Source organism: Rhinoraja longicauda, chromosome 26, assembly GCF_053455715.1.
Source record: "Rhinoraja longicauda isolate Sanriku21f chromosome 26, sRhiLon1.1, whole genome shotgun sequence".
NCBI lineage: Eukaryota > Metazoa > Chordata > Chondrichthyes > Rajiformes > Arhynchobatidae > Rhinoraja > Rhinoraja longicauda.
This window is the reverse complement of record NC_135978.1, coordinates 16,937,550-16,955,387: the sequence shown is the minus strand read 5'-3', so window position 1 is coordinate 16,955,387 and position 17,838 is coordinate 16,937,550. Positions and strand designations below refer to the sequence as shown.

The following is a 17,838-nucleotide window of genomic DNA, read 5'->3' as shown; positions in this document are numbered from 1 at the left end:
TTCCACAGTCTAGGAGCTGCAACCGCAAAAGCGCGGTCACCCCTGAGCTTAAACCTAGACCGCGGGATAGTGAGTAGCCCCAAGTCGGCCGACCTGAGGGACCTGGAGTTAGAGAGGTGGGTTAGAAGATTTTGGAGTTATGAGAGTTTTTGGAAATAAGGTCGGAGAAGTATTGTGCTCTAGCAGACTTTACTGCTTCCTGGTATTTGAGAAGATTGTTTCTCAGAATTTCGAAGGAAATTTAAGTTGATCTTACAACGACAGGGTTTAAATATTGGAAAGGAGCCAACTGCTTGCATATTCCATGAAATTGAAGTGAAATTCCATATTTTTTAAAATACATTTCACATACCCAAGTTTAAATTATTAGAAGGATACATGTTCTCTCATGAACCCTGCAGCCAAAAGGAATGTGAAAGTTACCCCTCCCACCGCCAATCGCACTCTTTATATAATAACCAGTATTTGTTCTACTTTCTTCATTAACCCGAGCAGGTCAGAGAATACAGAGGTTGCCCCATAGACACAAGAATCTGGAGCAAAGATCAAACTGCTGGAGGATCTCAGTGGGTCAAGCAGCATCAATGGTGGCAAAAGGACCCTGCATCAGGATTTAATGCTGCCCTCCTGACCCCTGCACCGTCCATACTCGTAGTCATAGAGCCATAGAGGATGGAGAAACAGGCCATTCGGCCTACCACCCCCATGTTAACCAGAGGGACTCATCCATACTAATCCCATCTTCCATTGTTTGACCCATAGCCTTCTATGTAGGTAGGTGGTTCAAGTGCTTGTCTAGACACTTAAATGATCACAAGCTGCCACCTGTACGATTACCATGAGATGCTTTCACAAAGGTGCTGCCATCGCAACACACAGTCACTCTTTTCCAAAGTATGTTGGCTTCTTTGCCAATTTGGTTTTACTGGTATTTGTGCGCAGCAGAAAAAAAACATATTAATGGTAGGAATTGCATTGCAAACACATGATGCCTATTCTTAATATAATGTTCTGGAAGTTTATTAAAGATTCTTGGCAGGCGGTTTGGCTGATCTTTTAAGGCAGTGTCTGCTTTAAGTTCAGGGCAAGTCACAGACACTTCCCAAAGGCAGCCAGAAACCCATGCCTGAGCCATGAGCTGTCAATTTTGTCACCCTTTTAAAACCAAAAGAAGTCTACATTCTAAAAATTCAACACCTAATTCACTGTGGAACAACTAGCTCACAAAAGCAAAGGAAGTTTGTTGATTCCAACTTGAAGTCTCTCTGGAGGACTTTAAGATATCACAGGTGTTCCGCCTGAATATTTCCACCTGTGGTGAACCACAGACTTGGGGTTACCTCCAAAGTTCAGCAACATTTGAGAGCCAGTGTCAAAGCGCGAGCTGAAATTGTCCTCATGAAATGACTGTGGAACGGGTCCCTCTTCATCTGCACACACAGGTTTGCTTTGCCTTGCTCTTGTTTCACAAGGTGAATGGCTCATTCTTTCTGCACGTTACATTGGATTTTGGCAGCTGGTTAACATGTAGTCAGTCTGATGGATGTTTTTGTAGAAACAAGGAACTGCAGATGCTGGTTTACAAAAAAAGACACAAAGTGCTGGAGTCTGAAGAAGGGTCCCAACCTGAAACGTCGCCTATCCATGTTCTCCTGAGATGCTGCCTGTCCCCAGATCTACTCTAACTCTTTGTGCCTTCTGATGGATGTTGCTGTATGCCTGAAATATGTTTAACCTGTCATACGGTGCTGGATTGAAGGGCCGAATGGCCTCCTCCTGCACCTATTATCTATTTTCTATACACAGGTATCAGCGTGAATATGTAAAGGGAAGCCTTGCTTGATCAACTTCAGTCACCCCCTCAGTGAATTATTTGAAGAGACAATACAGTCAACGGGAGTCATATTGCAGATATAATTTATCTAGATTTCTCTTGATTAGGTACCACATTATAGACTACAGTCTAAGGCAAGCTGATATGGTGTCCAGAATGTGGCAGCTCAACAAACGGAGCAGACAGATATTTGGTGTGGTAGGAGGGGCCGGCACAATGGTGTGACCAGTGGAGTTAGACAATAGACAATAGACAATAGGTGCAGGAGGAGGCCATTCAGCCCTTCAAGCCAGCACCGCCATTCAATGTGATCATGGCTGATCATTCTCAATCAGTACCCCGTTCCTGCCTTCTCCCCATACCCCCTGACTCCGCTATCCTTAAGAGCTCTATCTAGCTCTCTCTTGAATGCATTCAGAGAATTGGCCTCCACTGCCTTTTGAGGCAGAGAATTCCACAGATTCACAACTCTCTGACTGAAAAAGTTTTTCCTCATCTCAGTTCTAAATAGCCTACCCCTTATTCTTAAACTGTGGCCCCTTGTTCTGGACTCCCCCAACATTGGGAACATGTTTCCTGCCTCTAACGTGTCCAACCCCTTAATAATCTTATATGTTTCGATAAGATCCCCTCTCATCCTTCTAAATTCTAGTGTATACAAGCAACAGTGTTACTGCCTCATGCCTGCAGCAACTCGAGTTCGATCCTGATCTCTGGCGCTGAGCATGTGGGGTTCCTCCAGGTGCTTGTTGGCTCTGGTATGTAAGTGAGTGGTAGAATCTGATAGAATTGATGGGAATATGGGAAAAATAAAATGGGATTAGTGTTAATGGGAGCCTTCTGATTGGCACAGACATTGTGAGCTGAAGGGCCTCTTTCCATGCTGTATGAGTTTATAACATTATAAGCAGGGGGGGTTATAAAGATCAATGTTTATTAATGAGGCTACTGTTGTTTACAATGTGCCTCAAAACTGGAAAATCAAAAACACGTTTTCAAAGTTTATGGACTGCACTCAGTCAGAGGAGTGTAGGAGGGCAGGGAGGTCAGTCTTGAGGTGGTCCATACTGATGGGGAGAGAGTAGGGTGGTCATGTTGCCCCGTGTGGCCTGTGGTGTGGTGTATATGCTGAACAATCTATGTCAAAGTGCAGAGAGTAAGAACACGGTTCAGTCTGTACATAGTGACACACCTCTGGACGATATTGCTTCATTAGGGTTTTAACAAAGCCTTCTTTCACCTCTGCACATCCATGAAGAAACAGAGATTCAGAGAAATTCGGCCTTGCTGCCAAACTTTCACAGATAATATGTGGAATTGATTGCGTCACATACCTATTAACATAAAGAAATATCTTTAGGTAGTGGTGATCATTCTCTCCACTAGCAACATGAGTTACACTGAGGGCAAAGTGTGTCTCAGCTCCTGTGTCCTGCTGATATTAGTTTCAGACATAACAAAGTTCATGTCTGCAGTGTATCGTCTGTTTGGAATATTTTAAATATGAATAAACAGAATTGTTCTGTAATAAAACTGAAGTGTTCCAGTCAAACAATAGTTAAACGCTGCATGTTTTGCAGATTGTCTGATATTGAGGGTTATATCTATCCAAACCTATTGCTATCTCATTATTTGTCTTGTCCACGTGAGACTGGAGAGATTAAATCAGACCTTCACCAACGTTCTCTCTCATGCCTGAGAGATACTTCTCCTCACAGGGCGTGGCTGAAATGGTTGGGTCAGCAGAGGAAGAAAGGCTGGTTGCTTGTGAAAGGTATCATCATCAGTTGCCCCGGTCGCCACATCGCTGGAAGTTCCTCTCCAAATTTTGGCCCTTTTACCCAACTCCCTGGGACAATGTTGTTAACTGTAGGGCAGGAAACAAGTTGCAGTTACATCGTGCCAACAACATAGCAGAAGAAGAAAGAAGCAAACCTTGGAACTATGTATAAAGGAGACTTCAGGGAGATGGTCACAATCTTAATCAAAGACGTTTAGCATCATGGGGTCATACAGCACAGAAACAGGCCCAGAAACAGGAGAGGTGAGGGTACGTTCTACAGCTCATCATCCTGTCTATTCTCCTGACCATCAATGAATAACAAGGTCCTACCTCAGGATGGACAACTCAGGACGTTATTGCCATTCACAATTCAATCAATCCCAATGCACTGAAGAGCGAAAATCAACTTTGATTAATGGTAGAGAACCCTGATGTGAACTTCAAGCAGCAGGACACCAAACTCATCCTTTGGAAGACATAAGAGTTATACAGCATGGAATCAAATCTTTAGCCCAACTCATCCATACCAACCAAAGTATTTTTCTGGGCTGGTCCAGATCCCACTGCCTAATCCCACTAAACCTTTACTGTCCATGTACATGTTCAAATGCCTTTTTATTTGTTCGAATTGTACCTGCCTTTCCCACTTCCTCTGCCAGCTCGTTCCATATATATACATACCAATCTTTCTGTGAAAAATGTTCTTGTCAGTTCCCCTTTAAATTTTTCCCCCTCTTGTTTAAAACTACTGACAATCCTTCTTATCTATGCCAGAGATCATTAAAAAATTATCTACAAGGTCACACCTCAGCCTCCAGCGCTCCAGAGGAAACAGCCCCAGTCTAAGCAGAATCTTCTCACAGCTCAAGCCCTCCAATCCCGACAACATCCTTATGAACCATCTCTACACCCTCTCCAACTTAATCATATCCTTCCTAGAGGATGGTGACCAGAAGCGCACATAATATTCCAGACGCAGTCTCACCAACATCTTGTACAGCTTGGTGGATGCAAACTAGCTAAATTTTCATCTTTCACTGGCACTGGTGACGACAGCAGGTAGATTTAGTGAGATTCACTTACTGGAAAGGTCATGCGAATGCAGAGAGTGGTGTTCATTACTCAGCAGCTGTGCTGAACAGCAGCTTTCCATTCATCACTGCCAGACAACAAGCTGTAGAAAAACAATTTCCCCAGGAAGTGTAATGATGCTGGAACCCCATTGCAATGTCAATACCTCATCTGTCACAATGTATCACTGATTTGCTGCACACAAAGTGCAGATTCACCCCCAGCCTAAAGAGGAGCAAAGCTCCGCTTCACAACGTTGACCTCCGAATGCATCTGCCACATTCTCGAATTGCCAACTTTTCAACATCAGCTGCCCTCCTCCTCCCGTCAGAAGGCATCTGCTGCCTGCAGAAGCAAAGTAAGCTGCAGATGCTGGAAACCGCACATTTTAAAAAAACCCAGAAAATGCTGGAAACACACAGTAGATCAGGCAACATCTATGAAGAAAGAAAAGCTTAACGTTTCAGGTCAAAAGCCCTTCATCGGAACTGGGAACATTCTGCAGAACCGAAGCATTCGTCTTCTTTTTCAATCAAAGCTGCCTGACCTATTGAGTGTTTCCAGTATTTCCTGCTCTGCTGCAACCTGCTTACATTGAAATAAAGATTATAAATCGCAGTTTGTGTTCGATCTTGGACTGCATTTTGTTACCGTGAAATTAATCTGTGATCTTATGAAGTGCTTTGAAAGTGCTGTGACCAGGTAGGTTTTCATCCCGGTACTCCCGATTTCATCCCACATTCCAAAGACGCACAAGTTGGTCAGCTAATTGGCTCCTGTAAATTGTCCCGTGTGTGTAGGCGAGTGGTAGAAGCTGGGGATTTCATGGGAATGTGGGGAGAATAAAATGGTATTGGCGTGGGATTAATGTAGTTGGGTGCTTGATAGTTGGTACAGACTCAATGGGCTGCAGGGCCTGTTTCCATGCTGTATCTCACAACAATACGAATGGCACAGGCTGGACCAGATATCATTAATGAACAGGATGGTGGGTTTAGCTGTATCCTTTACTTGAATAAATATAGGAACATATCTCCGTGCTTCTGTCTAAGTGTCTATTTTCTTCCTGCTCCAGTTCTAGTGGGCTCAGATGAGACTGCATCTGGAATATTGTGCACAGGTCCAGTGTCCCTAATGAAGGAAGGCTGGATCCATGATGGAGGGGGCAACAAAGGTTCATCGGGTTAATTCCTGGGATGTGGATGCTTGTCCTGGGAGGAGGGATTAATGAGACTGGGATTAGAGATTAGAGGAATGGGAGATGATCCCATTGAAACTCACAAATATCTCCTGGTGTTTGAGAGCGTAAATACAGAGTGGACGACTGCCCCAGCTGGGGGGTTTCTGAGAGAGGTCTGGCTCCGTCAGGACTGAGATAAGAAATGACTTTAGAGATATGGTGCGGGAACAGGCCCTTCAGCCCACTGAGTGCACGCCAACCAGCGATCACCCTGTACACCAGCACTGTCCTATGTACGAGGGGCAATTTACAATTTTTTTTTTACTGATACCAATTAACCTACAAACCTGTGTGTCTTTGAAGTGTGGGAAGTAACCAGAGCACCCGGAGAAAACCAATGTGGCCACAGGGAGAACATACAAACTCCTTAAAGACAGCACCCGTGGTCAGGACTGAACCCGGTCTCTGGGGCTGTAAGGCAGCAACTCTATCGCTGCGCCACCGTGCCACACCAGAGGAGTGTGAATCTTCGAAATTCTCCATCCGAGTGGGCTGTGGATCCTCAATCACAGGTATATTCAAGACATGGATTGATAGATTTTTGGGTATTAAGAGAATCAAATGTTTGATATTTGGAAAGTAATGCTGAGGTAACAAGACAGACCAATGGGCTGAAGGGCCTACTCCTCCTACATATTATGTTTCCTCATATTGTTAATCATAGCAATAAGCAGGGTCTGGAGAGGTCTTCAGGCTCCTGCCTAAATGAAGAAGGCTCTCACTCACCGACTAGGTGTGCCTAAGTGATACCTTTGGAATTTGAGACTATTGAACATTCCCAGTCACTGTGACACCTCCAGTGTCTGGAACACTCTCCTTTGAACCATTGTGGCAATCTGTTCAGCTGGTATCGTGGTTTAAGACTTCTGGGGCAAATGGCCGTAAATTCCTTCTTGATGTTCCCATGGATTAACTGCTCTCTCTAGTCACTGGGGATGAGCATGGTGTGGCAGATCACCCAACAGTGTGGCTGGGGTCATTGTCGTACAAGGTCGCCCCCCTGACTACTTACCAAGTGTGTTGACTGAGCAAAAAGCAGGCACAAAACTTGGGAGCAACTTCCGAGCTGTTGCAGAACGGAACCAAACACAGACAGATCCAGGCAAAGTTGGTTGCTTATTTTCGTCACTCCCATTCTTGGTGCCCAAAATGGCAATGCTGATGTTCATAGAACAAGTGCAGTCTTACTTCGGGCTCGAAAAGTATCTTCCTTGGTGGTATGGATCTCAATTGGAGACGATCTCCTCCAGAAGTGTCGTAGGCGGTGAGATGTTTAGGTTCTGTCAAAGGGTGAACAGGCTCTGAGAGACAAGGAAACTGCAGCTGCTGTTCATGGGGGACGTGTTTGACAAATGGTCCATTCACCAGATATCGAAGGTCAAGGACTTCAAGCCACGGCTGTTCACTATCAAACGTGCGAACGAGGCAGCTAGGTCACGTGAAAGGAGGTATTACCGGGGCACCAAGAGGCACCTTTCTGGTGTTGAAAGCACTTTAGTGATCCCAGCAAAAGTAAGTAATCGCTTTGACAGAGTGCCCATAAACATGGCATAGGTTGCTGGAAGCATGTTGGTCGCAGTTGGGTCCAACATGTTAATAATTTGTTTGGTCATGTTTCGAACACGCGTTTTTTGGTTCAAAGGCTCTGAGGCCAATTCAGCGCGACACTTGTTTGTCCAGGCTGGGGTAAAGGCACAGAACCCCAAGTGAATGTTCTTGCGTGCGACATCTGCCGATCACATGGCAATCAGCCAGATTTCTGTTCATCTTGAGGGCAGGACATGGTGCTTCTGCTGGCAGAGCCACTGCCTCACAGCTCCAGAGAGAGAGGTTGGAGTTTGACCTCTGGCGCTGTCTGCATGGAGTTTGAAGAGCAAGCCGCACAGACTGCATATCAAGTACACTCCTCTACCAGGCCCAGTAACCTACGGCTGTCCTTATTATGACATAATGATTAGGTCACGGTGAGAAATAAGTTGCAGCCAGACTGGCAAAGATAGATCAGCAAAGGGTCGTGGGGAGCAAGGTAAACCTTGAGGGGAGGCGGATAGGTGTGTGAGAACGAGGCAAGCAACCAAATGGCAGTCAATGTTTACTTCACAGCTTCCAGCAGTGAGAAACTGAGTCGACACAGCATGTTGACCTGGGTCAATCACACACTTCAGTTGGGTTACACCAAGATCGAGCAGCTGTGCTCGGGCGCAGCCTACTGCCAGTTCATGGACATGCTCTTCCCCGGCTCCATCGGCCTGAAGAAGGTGAGGTTCCAGGCGAGGCTGGAGCACGAGTACATCCAGAACTTCAAGCTGCTTCAGGCCTCCTTCAAGAAGATGGGCGTGGACAAAATCATCCCGGTGGACAGGCTGACCAAGGGCAGGTTTCAGGACAACTTCGAGTACCTGCAGTGGTTCAGGAAATTCTACGAGGCCAACTATGACGGCAAGGCCTACGAGCCGGTGGCAGCTCGCCAGGGCCGGGAGGTCGGACCCCCTCCAGGCTCCCATCCTCCTGGCTTCAACAGGCCCAAGAAGACGGTGAGCACGCTGAGCGCAGCGGGGGGTTGCTCCCTGGACAAGAAGGCCCTCCTCCGCTCCACGTCATCGGGCACCTTCCTGGCATGCTCAAAGGCAGCCCCAAAGGCCGGCGGGTTGGCGGGGGGGCTGGGCGCAGAGCACAAGAGTGGAGGAGGGGGTCCCGAGAGGTCCAGCATGGCGGGCAACGGAGACGCGCACATGAGCGAGCTCGTCGACCAGGTGAAGGTCCTGAGGACCGAGCTGGTGGAGCTGGAGAGGGAACGGGACTTCTACTTTAGGAAGCTGAGGAGCATCGAGGTGATCTGCCAGGAGAACCAGCAGGAAGACGACACGGTGGTCCAGCTGGTGGAGAAGGTGCTCTACTCCACTGATGACACCCTCTCTCCGCACGAGGCTGGAAGCCACACATCGGGAGAAGCAGAGGAATATTAAAGGAGCCGAGTCCAATAGCTTGACCTTATTGCAAATGAATGGCTGGAAGAAAAGGAAGCCAGTTTAATAGGATACATTTTTTGTGCAAAGATGCGAATGTAAGCTAAATTAAAGTGTACCTCCTTCCTCAATAATTGAACGTGATTGCTTTTCCGTTGCCACCTCCCTTTATCCAAGGCCAAGCTCTCTCTGCACTGCTGGCTGTCTCAGACAAGGCCAGCATTCGTTGGCTTTCTCAGGGGGCATTTAAGTGGGTGGCAGTGAATCGCGGTGCCCATGGACGCCACATGCTTCCTCTCCAGGGACACCTGGACAAGGACACAAGCCCAGAAGAGGGACAGGCAGTCGTCTTGGGTGGAGCCCTTTGTTGCCATGACCCATGAATGGCCAGCTTGGCCAAGCCCAGCAGCAAATTGACCAAGCGATCCCCCCCGACCCCCCCCCCCCCGCCCGTACTGGGTGCCAAAAGATCAGAAGAATGGGCCAGGTGCAACCAGACTTTCAGGGGAAGCTCCTTCAAATAGGTACCTTGAGCTGAGGAATCCCAGCAGCCAAATGGAAGCAACTTCTGGCTGGAGACCCTTCAGTGACTGTGTTGCTTATCGTAGGCCTCCCTTTCCTCTCTCCGGTGACTCCAATCCCCCCCCCTGTGCTGCAACTCCTGACTTGTTGCCTGGAACCACGTTCAGAGATGGACAACTGCCTGATCAGCTGCTCCCCACCATCACCACCCCCACCATTGGTTTCCAGTTTACCGTCCTGTGCTGCAACTCCTGACTTGTTGCCTGGAACCACGTTCAGAGATGGACAACTGCCTGATCAGCTGCTCCCCACCATCACCACCCCCACCATTGGTTTCCAGTTTACCGTTAGACCGTGCGCCACTGTCAGTGAGTGCTAACCGCTGAGAGACCCCCGTTGACGCCATGCCCTGTACCCTGCTGCTCCTCTGCAATCTAAAGGCCAATAGCCCCAAGCACCCAACATCTCCGAAGTTGAAGATGATTCTGAAGAAGAGTCCCGACCCAAAAAGTCACCTATCCATATCTCCAGAGATGCTGCCTGACCCGCTGAGTTACTCCAGCATTTTGTGTCCCTTTGTGCATACCAGAAAGTGCAGTTCCTTGTTTCAACATCTCCAAAGGAATAGCAGTTTTTAGAGTGCAGCAAGACTACCATCTGCTGGACATCCGGTCGAGTTACAGGAGACTCAACAGAATCCCAGCCAGGGGAAGCGCACACACTATGTAGGAAGGAATTGCAGATGCTGGTTTACACCAAAGATAGACACAAAATGTTGGAGTAACCCACCGGGTCAGGCAGCAGGTCTGAAGAAAAAGAATATTTGACGTTTCGGATCGGAACCCTTCTTCAGAGTGAAAGATGGTGAATTCCTCAGGGAATTCCCTGTGGCTGGGCAGGTGGGCTTTCCACCAAACATCTTCCAACGTGGTGGAGGAGTAGGAGAAGCCTTGAAGTGCATCAGTCCTAGACGGTGTAAGCCATGAAATCCTCTCCAATCCTTGCTGCCATAACCCGGCTAAGCTTGGTAGCTTGGTAGCTTAGTATAGTTTAGATTTTCTCGATTTTTTTAAATTTAGAGATACAGCGCGGAAACAGGCCCTTCGGCCCACCGAGTCCGTGCCGCCCAGCGATCCCCGCACATTAACACTATCCTACACACACTAGGGACATTTTTTAAAAAACATTCACCCAGTCAAAAATCTCGGAGAAAACCCACACAGGTCACGGGGAGAACGTACAAACTCCATACAGATGGCGCCCGTAGTCAGGATCGAACCCGAGTGTCCGGCGCTGCATTTGCCGTAAGGCAGCAACTCTACCGCTGCACCACTGTGCCGCCCCACTCTACCGCTGCGCCACCGTGCCGCCAGTTACTTTAGAGATACAGCGGGACAAATGCCCATCGGCCCAGCAAGTCTGCGCAAACCCAGCGATCCCCGTACACGAGCACTATCCCACACACTAGGGACAATTTACAATTTTACCGAAGCCAATTTACCTACAAACCTGCACGTCTTTGGAGTGCGGGAGGAAACCGGAGCACCCCGAGAAAACCCGCGCGGTCACGGGGAGAACTCCATATAAACAGCACCCAGAGTCAGGATCGATCCCGAGTCTCTGGTGCTGTAAGGCAGCAACTCTACCACTGCGCCACTCTGTCATTTTGCCTTCAACCTCGCTTGGAAAGGGGTTAAACAGCAAAAGGATAACGATGCACACACCAACCTACCCTTGCAGCTCAGTTACTGACACTTGACATGCTGGGGGGTGGGCTCTAGGGGTGAGGAGTCTCTGGGCATAAGCAGCCCATAGAAAGAACACACCAGGGCTCAGCTCCTGGGAGAGGAAGATTTCACAGGGCAGGAAGACGCTGGCAAAACTTGATAGGTTCCCTATCGAAGGCGACTGAGAGGCATACACATAAATTCAAGAGGCAGAACTGCCAGAAAACCTGCACACAATAATAGCGGGCAAGGTGGAACCTGGTACCAAACTTGTTCTCGGCTCGGAGCCCAGCGAGGGATGGTGACCAGATCTACCCTCTGGGTCCAGTCACTGATTCATCTGGGTAGATGAGCTGCAAGTAAAATTTAACCCAGAGACGTGTGAAGGGTTGCAGAAAGAGAGGAGCAACAAAGCAAGTGAATAGACAGCAGATGGCAGCACACACAAGGAATGGAGATGCTGAAATCTTGAGTAAAACACAAAGTGTTGGAGATGCGGGTCAGGCATCACCTGTGTATGTAATGGATAGGACACACTGCGGGTCGGAGCCTTTTTCATATTGATTGTAGTGGGTGAGGGGGGGGGGGGGGGCAAACTCAGAACTAACTGATTGAGAGTGATCAACCATGATCGCATTGAATGGCGGTGCTGGCTCGAAGGGCTGAATGGCCTACTCCTGCACCTATTGTCTATTGTCTATAACTCTGGGGGGAGTGATAGGCAGATACAGATGAGGAGGGATTGATTGGTGAATGGGTGTTGTAAGTGACATAGGCCAGGGATGAAAAGGAGACAAAAAAGTGTCAAATAATGGGGAGAAGAGAAGTGAAATGTAAAGCCGGAGTGGAAGGGGCCAATTGGGGGCGGGGTGTGGGTGGGTGGGAGGGAGGAAGGGGCTGGAATAATGGTAGAAATGGGTGTGCACTGGTGTGAGGGGTGGAGGCACAGGGAAGAGAGAGGGGGTGGGAGAGGCTATTCTATAAAATTTGAGAATTCAATGTTGATGCTGTTAAACTGTAAGCTACCCAAGTGGAATATGAGGTGCTGTTGTTCTAGTTTGCGTGCAGCCTCACTCTGGCAATGGTTAAGGCCAAGGACAGATAGGATGGTGTTGGAATGAGAAGAGGAGTTAGCGGCCGGGAGATCCAGCAGGCCACGGTGGACAGAGCACGAGGGTTCGGCCGCTCAGTCACCTAGTCCACACCTGATCTTGCTGATGTAAAGGAGGCCAAATCGTGAGCACCAGACAAGGTTTGAATAGGTGCATGTGAACTTCTGTCTCACCTGGAAGGGCTGCTGGGGTCCCTGGATGGATGTGAGGCAGAAGGTATAGGACAGGTGTTAAATAGAAACATAGAAACATAGAAACATAGAAAATAGGTGCAGGAGTAGGCCTTCGAGCTAGCACCACCATTCAATATGATCATAGCTGATCATCCAAAATCAGTACCCTGTTCCTGCTTTCTTCCCGTATCCCTTGATTCCGTTAGCCCTAAGAGCTCTATCTAACTCTGTCTTGAACACATATTCTACGGTTGCAGGCCTAAGTAGCTGGGGGAGGGGACGGTTTGGGTGGGAAGGGATGAATGAACCAAGAAGTTGAGGATGGAGTGGGGATGGGAAGATATGACCAGTGGTGGGAACATGATGAACGTATCAGAAATTTGGGAGAGTGATGTCTTGGATGCAAAGGCTGATATGGTGAAAGATGAGGAACAGGAGAACTTTACTCTTGTTCCATCAGTGGGGGGGGGGAGTGAGAGCAGATGTACAGAACACAGAGGAGTCCGGGTGAGGAATCTATCCACAACAGCAGGAGGAGAAACCAGGTTTACTAAAGAACCAGCACATCTTGCATGTCTGAGTGGAAAGCCTCATTTTAGGTGCAGATGTAGCAGAGACAGTGAAATTGAGTGCAGGGGATGGCGTTCCTGCAAGAGGCAGGGTGAGAAAAAGTGACATCAAGATAACTGTGGTGGTCAGTGGGTTTGTAATAGATGTTAGTCAATAGTCTGTCTCCTGTGATGGAGACAGGGAGATTGAGAAAGGGGATGGAGGTGTCAGAGATAATCCAAGTGAATTTGAGGGTAGGGTGGCAGTTAAGAGTAAAGTTGATTAAATCAATGAGTTCTGTATGGGTGCAGGACACAGCCCCGATGCAGTCGTCGATGAAGCAGAGAAAGAGTCAGGAATGGTGCTGGGATACGTTTAGAACGTTTGGGGTAACTAACAAAAAGGCAGGTATGGCTGGGGCCCAAATGAATGTCCATGATGACCACATTGACTTGAAGAAAATGAGAGGTGTTAAAAGAAAGGTTGTGGAGAGTGAGTGCAGGTTCCTCCAGGTGAAGTAGAGTGGAACTGATCGGGTCTCTGTTCAAGGCAAAACCGATGGGCCCTGAGACCTTCCTGATGCAGAATGGAAGTGAAGAGGGACTGGATGTCTATTGTAAAGTTGAAGCAATGGGAACGTCGGCATTGAAAGTTATTGCAGTATTAAAGAGCATGTGAAGTGTCTTGTATGTAGGGTGGAAGGGACTGAACAAGGGGAGACAAGAGAGAATCAAGGTACTTGAAGATGAGTATGGTGGGACCTGTGAAACAATGGGTCTGAGACGGCAGCCCTGCTTGTGGATTTTGGGGAGGAGATAGAAATGTTGGGGAACTATAAGGTTGGATGCTGGAGGTAGAGGGGATATATTTAGAGGCATTGAGATTGGTGACAGTCTGGGAGATTGGTGACCTGGTGTTTGTCAATGGGGTCATGGTCAATGGGGAGGCCTCCCAGAGAAGATGCCTGGCTTCAGCATGGTAGCCTACAATAGCACCTCCTTTGCTAGCGGGTTTGATGATAAGAATTTGTGTGGTATGCAGGAGCAAGGGAACTATCAAGTGTACAAAATTGGAGAAATTAATGTTCATATCATTGGGTATACGTTACCTGAGCAGAATCTGAGGTCCTGTTCCTCCAGTGTGTGTGTGGCCTCATTCAGGCAATGGAGAAGGCCAAGGACAGAAAGGTCAATATGGAAATGGAAAGGGGAGTTGAAATGGTTAGCAACTGGAAGAGTATAATGTTTCAAGTCAGAGAGTAGATCAGAACTGATAGAGACAAAAGAACCTTGTAAAGCTACAGGGAGGATGTCCCTGATAGCGTAAAATCACGGGGACAAGCTGTACACAAGGTTATTTGATCAATGTTATATCAAAGCTGTTGTTAAACCTAAAAGGATGCAGAGAAGATTTACAATGATGTTGCCATGATTCGAGGGCCTGAGCTACAGGGAGACATTGAGCAAGTTAGGACTTTATTCCTTGGAGAGCTGGAGGATGAAGGGTGATCTTACAGAGGTGTATAAGACTCAGGTTCGATCCTGACTACGGGTGCTGCACTGTAAGGAGTTTGTACGTTCTCCCCGTGACCTGCGTGGGTTTTCTCCGAGATCTTCGGTTTCCTCCCACACTCCAAAGACGGACAGGTATGTAGGTTAATTGGCTGGGTAAAATGTAAAAATTGTCCCTAGTGTGTGTAGGATAGTGTTAATGTACGGGGATCGCTGGGCGGCACGGACTTGGAGGGCCGAAAAGGCCTGTTTCCGGCTGTATATATATGATATGATATGAAAACGAGCGTTATTGTTCAAAGGTCTTTATTCGTAGGTAACCGTAACAAACTGCAACCGCTTACTGCCACTGTATGTTTCTTTTCTTTTTTTTCCTAATCAGATGTGCAGCACTTTGGTCAACGTGGGTTGTTTTTAAATGTGCTATACAAATAAAATTGACTTGACTTGACTTTGGACACACACTACTTAACTAGCCAATACAATCTAATCTCATCTCTCCAGCTGGGCGCCAGACACAACTATACCTCGCGCTCCCGCATCTCGTGACTCGTTAGCCCAACTGAGGGTTCGAGACCCCCCCGCTAATCCGTATGTCCCTACATGTGACTGTTTTGCTTCTGCTTCCAGCTTTCACCTTGAACAATTCTTCAACTTTTCTGACATTTTCCACATTAACCTTATGTCAACACAATCCGCTCACAATTCCTCCCTTCCTTTCCCCTCCTCTTTCAGCATTCCATAGGCACACTTACCTCTGTGATGCTCTGGTTTATTCTCCACTGACTCCCACTCCATAGCTTGTGGTCTGCACTACCTCACCCCTGCCCCACCAGCCAAGAGTCCAAACAGAGCTTCCACATGAAGCAGTGGTATTCTTGCTCTTCTACCAGTTCAATGCACTGCACCTGACGCCCACCACGTGATCTCCAAGGGACGAGACCCTTCTTCAGTCTCGACCTGAAACAGCAACTATCCATGTTCTCCAGAGATGTTGCCTGGCCCACCAGAGCAGCCGGGGAAACCCCTCGTGGCCACGGGGAGAATGTACAAACTCCATACAGACAACACGGGTCTCTGGCGTTACAAAGCAGCAACACTACCGCTGCGCAATCTCTGTGCCACTGTGCCGCCCTGTGTAGTTTAAACATTGAAAGTGTATCCACTTCCACAGCTTCCTCTGGCAGCTTGTTCCACATGGCCACCACCCTCTGTGTGAAAAACGTGCCCTCTAGGTCCCCTTTCAATCTCGCCCCCCAATGAAAACCCTTTTAGTTTTCGGCTTTCCTTCCCTGGGATAAAGACCATTCACTACCTGTGACCCTCATGTTTTCATAAACCTCTATAAGGCCCTCAGCTTCGTTCATCTTGGCATCATGTTCAGCATGGATATTGTGGGCTGAAGGGACTGTTCTATGCTTCTATGTATGTAGAGCAATACGATATTGGTTACGATAGCAAAATAACTTTTCTGACTTAGAGACAAATTGGCTTTTGGCAATTCCCCAAAATGCAATGCTTATATAACACGCGGTCACAGGACCAACGTGCAAATTCCACGCAGATAGCATTTGAACACTTTTGCGGTATGAGTAAATAGATTCTTGATAAGCAAAGGAGAGATAGGTTACTGTGGGCATAGGGAAGGCAGAGTTGAAATTAAATTGAGATCTACCATGGTTAATAAAGGGTGGTATAAGAAAATAACTGCAGATGCTAGTACAAATCTATGTATTCACAAATGCTGGAGTAACTCAGCAGGTCAGGCAGCATCTCGGGAGAGAAGGAATGGGTGACGTTTCGGGACGGGCCAATATGACTGCCCGTGGTTACGCCTTGGAAGTGGGAGGAGTCGAAGGAGGAATTGTTAAGAGTAAGGACCACGAATGGTTGTGCGTGAGAGCTAAGGGGTCAGTGGGCGTCTCCCAGTGAAGTCCCCTCGCCTCCCTCCGCGCACAGTTAGTTTGCCGCTGGTTGTCTCCGAGGAACATGGAGTTGTGGGCTCTCCCCGAGGTGATGCTCAGGGTGTTTGGCGGGTTCCCGGTGCTGGCCGTGTTCTGCACCGTCTTTGCCCTGGTCTTTGACTTGATGAAGAGGAGGAAGAAGTGTGGCAACTACCCTCCTGGGCCCCGGGCTCTGCCTTTCCTCGGCAACCTGCTGCAAGGGGGAGGGAGAGAGGGGGAGGGAGAGAGGGAGAGGGAGAGGGGGAGGGAGAGAGGGAGGGAGAGAGGGAGGGAGGGGAGGAAGTGGCCGACTCGGTCTGGAGCGATCCCTGCACATTAACACTATCCTACACTCACTACGGACAATTTACACATACCAAGCTTACAAACCTGTACGTCTTTGGAGTGTGGGAGGAAACCGAAGAGAAAACCCACGCAGGTCACGGGGAGAATGTATAAACTATGAACAGAAGGGCACCCATCGTCGGGATCGAACCCGGGTCTCTGGCGCTGCAAGGCAGCAATTCTACCGCCGCCCCAACATCCAGCGCTGGGCATTGACCAACACTGGAAGGAAAGTCCCCATCTCTCCCCTGCACGGATGTTGTCTGACCTCTGAGTTACTCCAGGACTTTGTTATTTACTCGAGATTCCAGCACCTGTAGTTCCCCCCGTGTATCAGTTTAACACCGCTTCCCAGCCTCTGCTCTGTGGCTAAACACCACATAGTGACCGGCAGCGGGGAAATCATTTTAAACACCATGAACAGCCTCGCATTTCAAAGGAGAACAATTGTGTGTGGCACGTAAATAATCTGGAGTTAATTTTTAAAAGAAATTAAAAAATATTTCTGTGTTTTCATGTACGTTTAAGTGTTTTGGTTCCTAACATCTGTTTTTTTTAAAACCCTGAACAATTTAATAGCTTCTAAATGTTTCGAAATGTAGTGAATATAAAAAAAAACTTTGAGTGTTTCGATTGCTGAGGGGAAAGGACTGAAAGTTCAGCGGCCGGTCATTAAATCGACTCAGATTGAGACTGCGTATCGCAGTATGTTTCCAGTCGGGTCGGGGTTTTTGTCATTGTGGTGAGGCGCAGGTACAACGATAAGTCTAGTGTGTAGCAGCATCACAGGTACAACGATAAGTGTAGTGTGTAGCAGCATCACAGGTACAACGATAAGTCTAGTGTGTGGCAGCATCACAGGTACAACGATAAGTCTAGTGTGTAGCAGCATCACAGACAGATAGACTCAGACAAACAGAAAATAATAAAACCATACACAAGATACATATACAAATTCTAAAAGAAAGAAAACTGCGGGAAAAAAATCATTAGTGGAAAACAGAATAACAAGAAGACAAGTGGGTGGTAAAGCAAGAGGCGAGGCGCGGCGTTCCGTGTCCG

The 17,838-nt window shown here is 47.8% G+C and overlaps 1 pseudogene; it reads left to right on the top strand.

Annotated features, from left to right (window-relative positions):
* Positions 1–8,006: 8,006 nt before the first annotated feature.
* LOC144606256 (microtubule-associated protein RP/EB family member 1 pseudogene) lies at positions 8,007–8,894 on the top strand (annotated as a pseudogene).
* Positions 8,895–17,838: the final 8,944 nt, after the last annotated feature.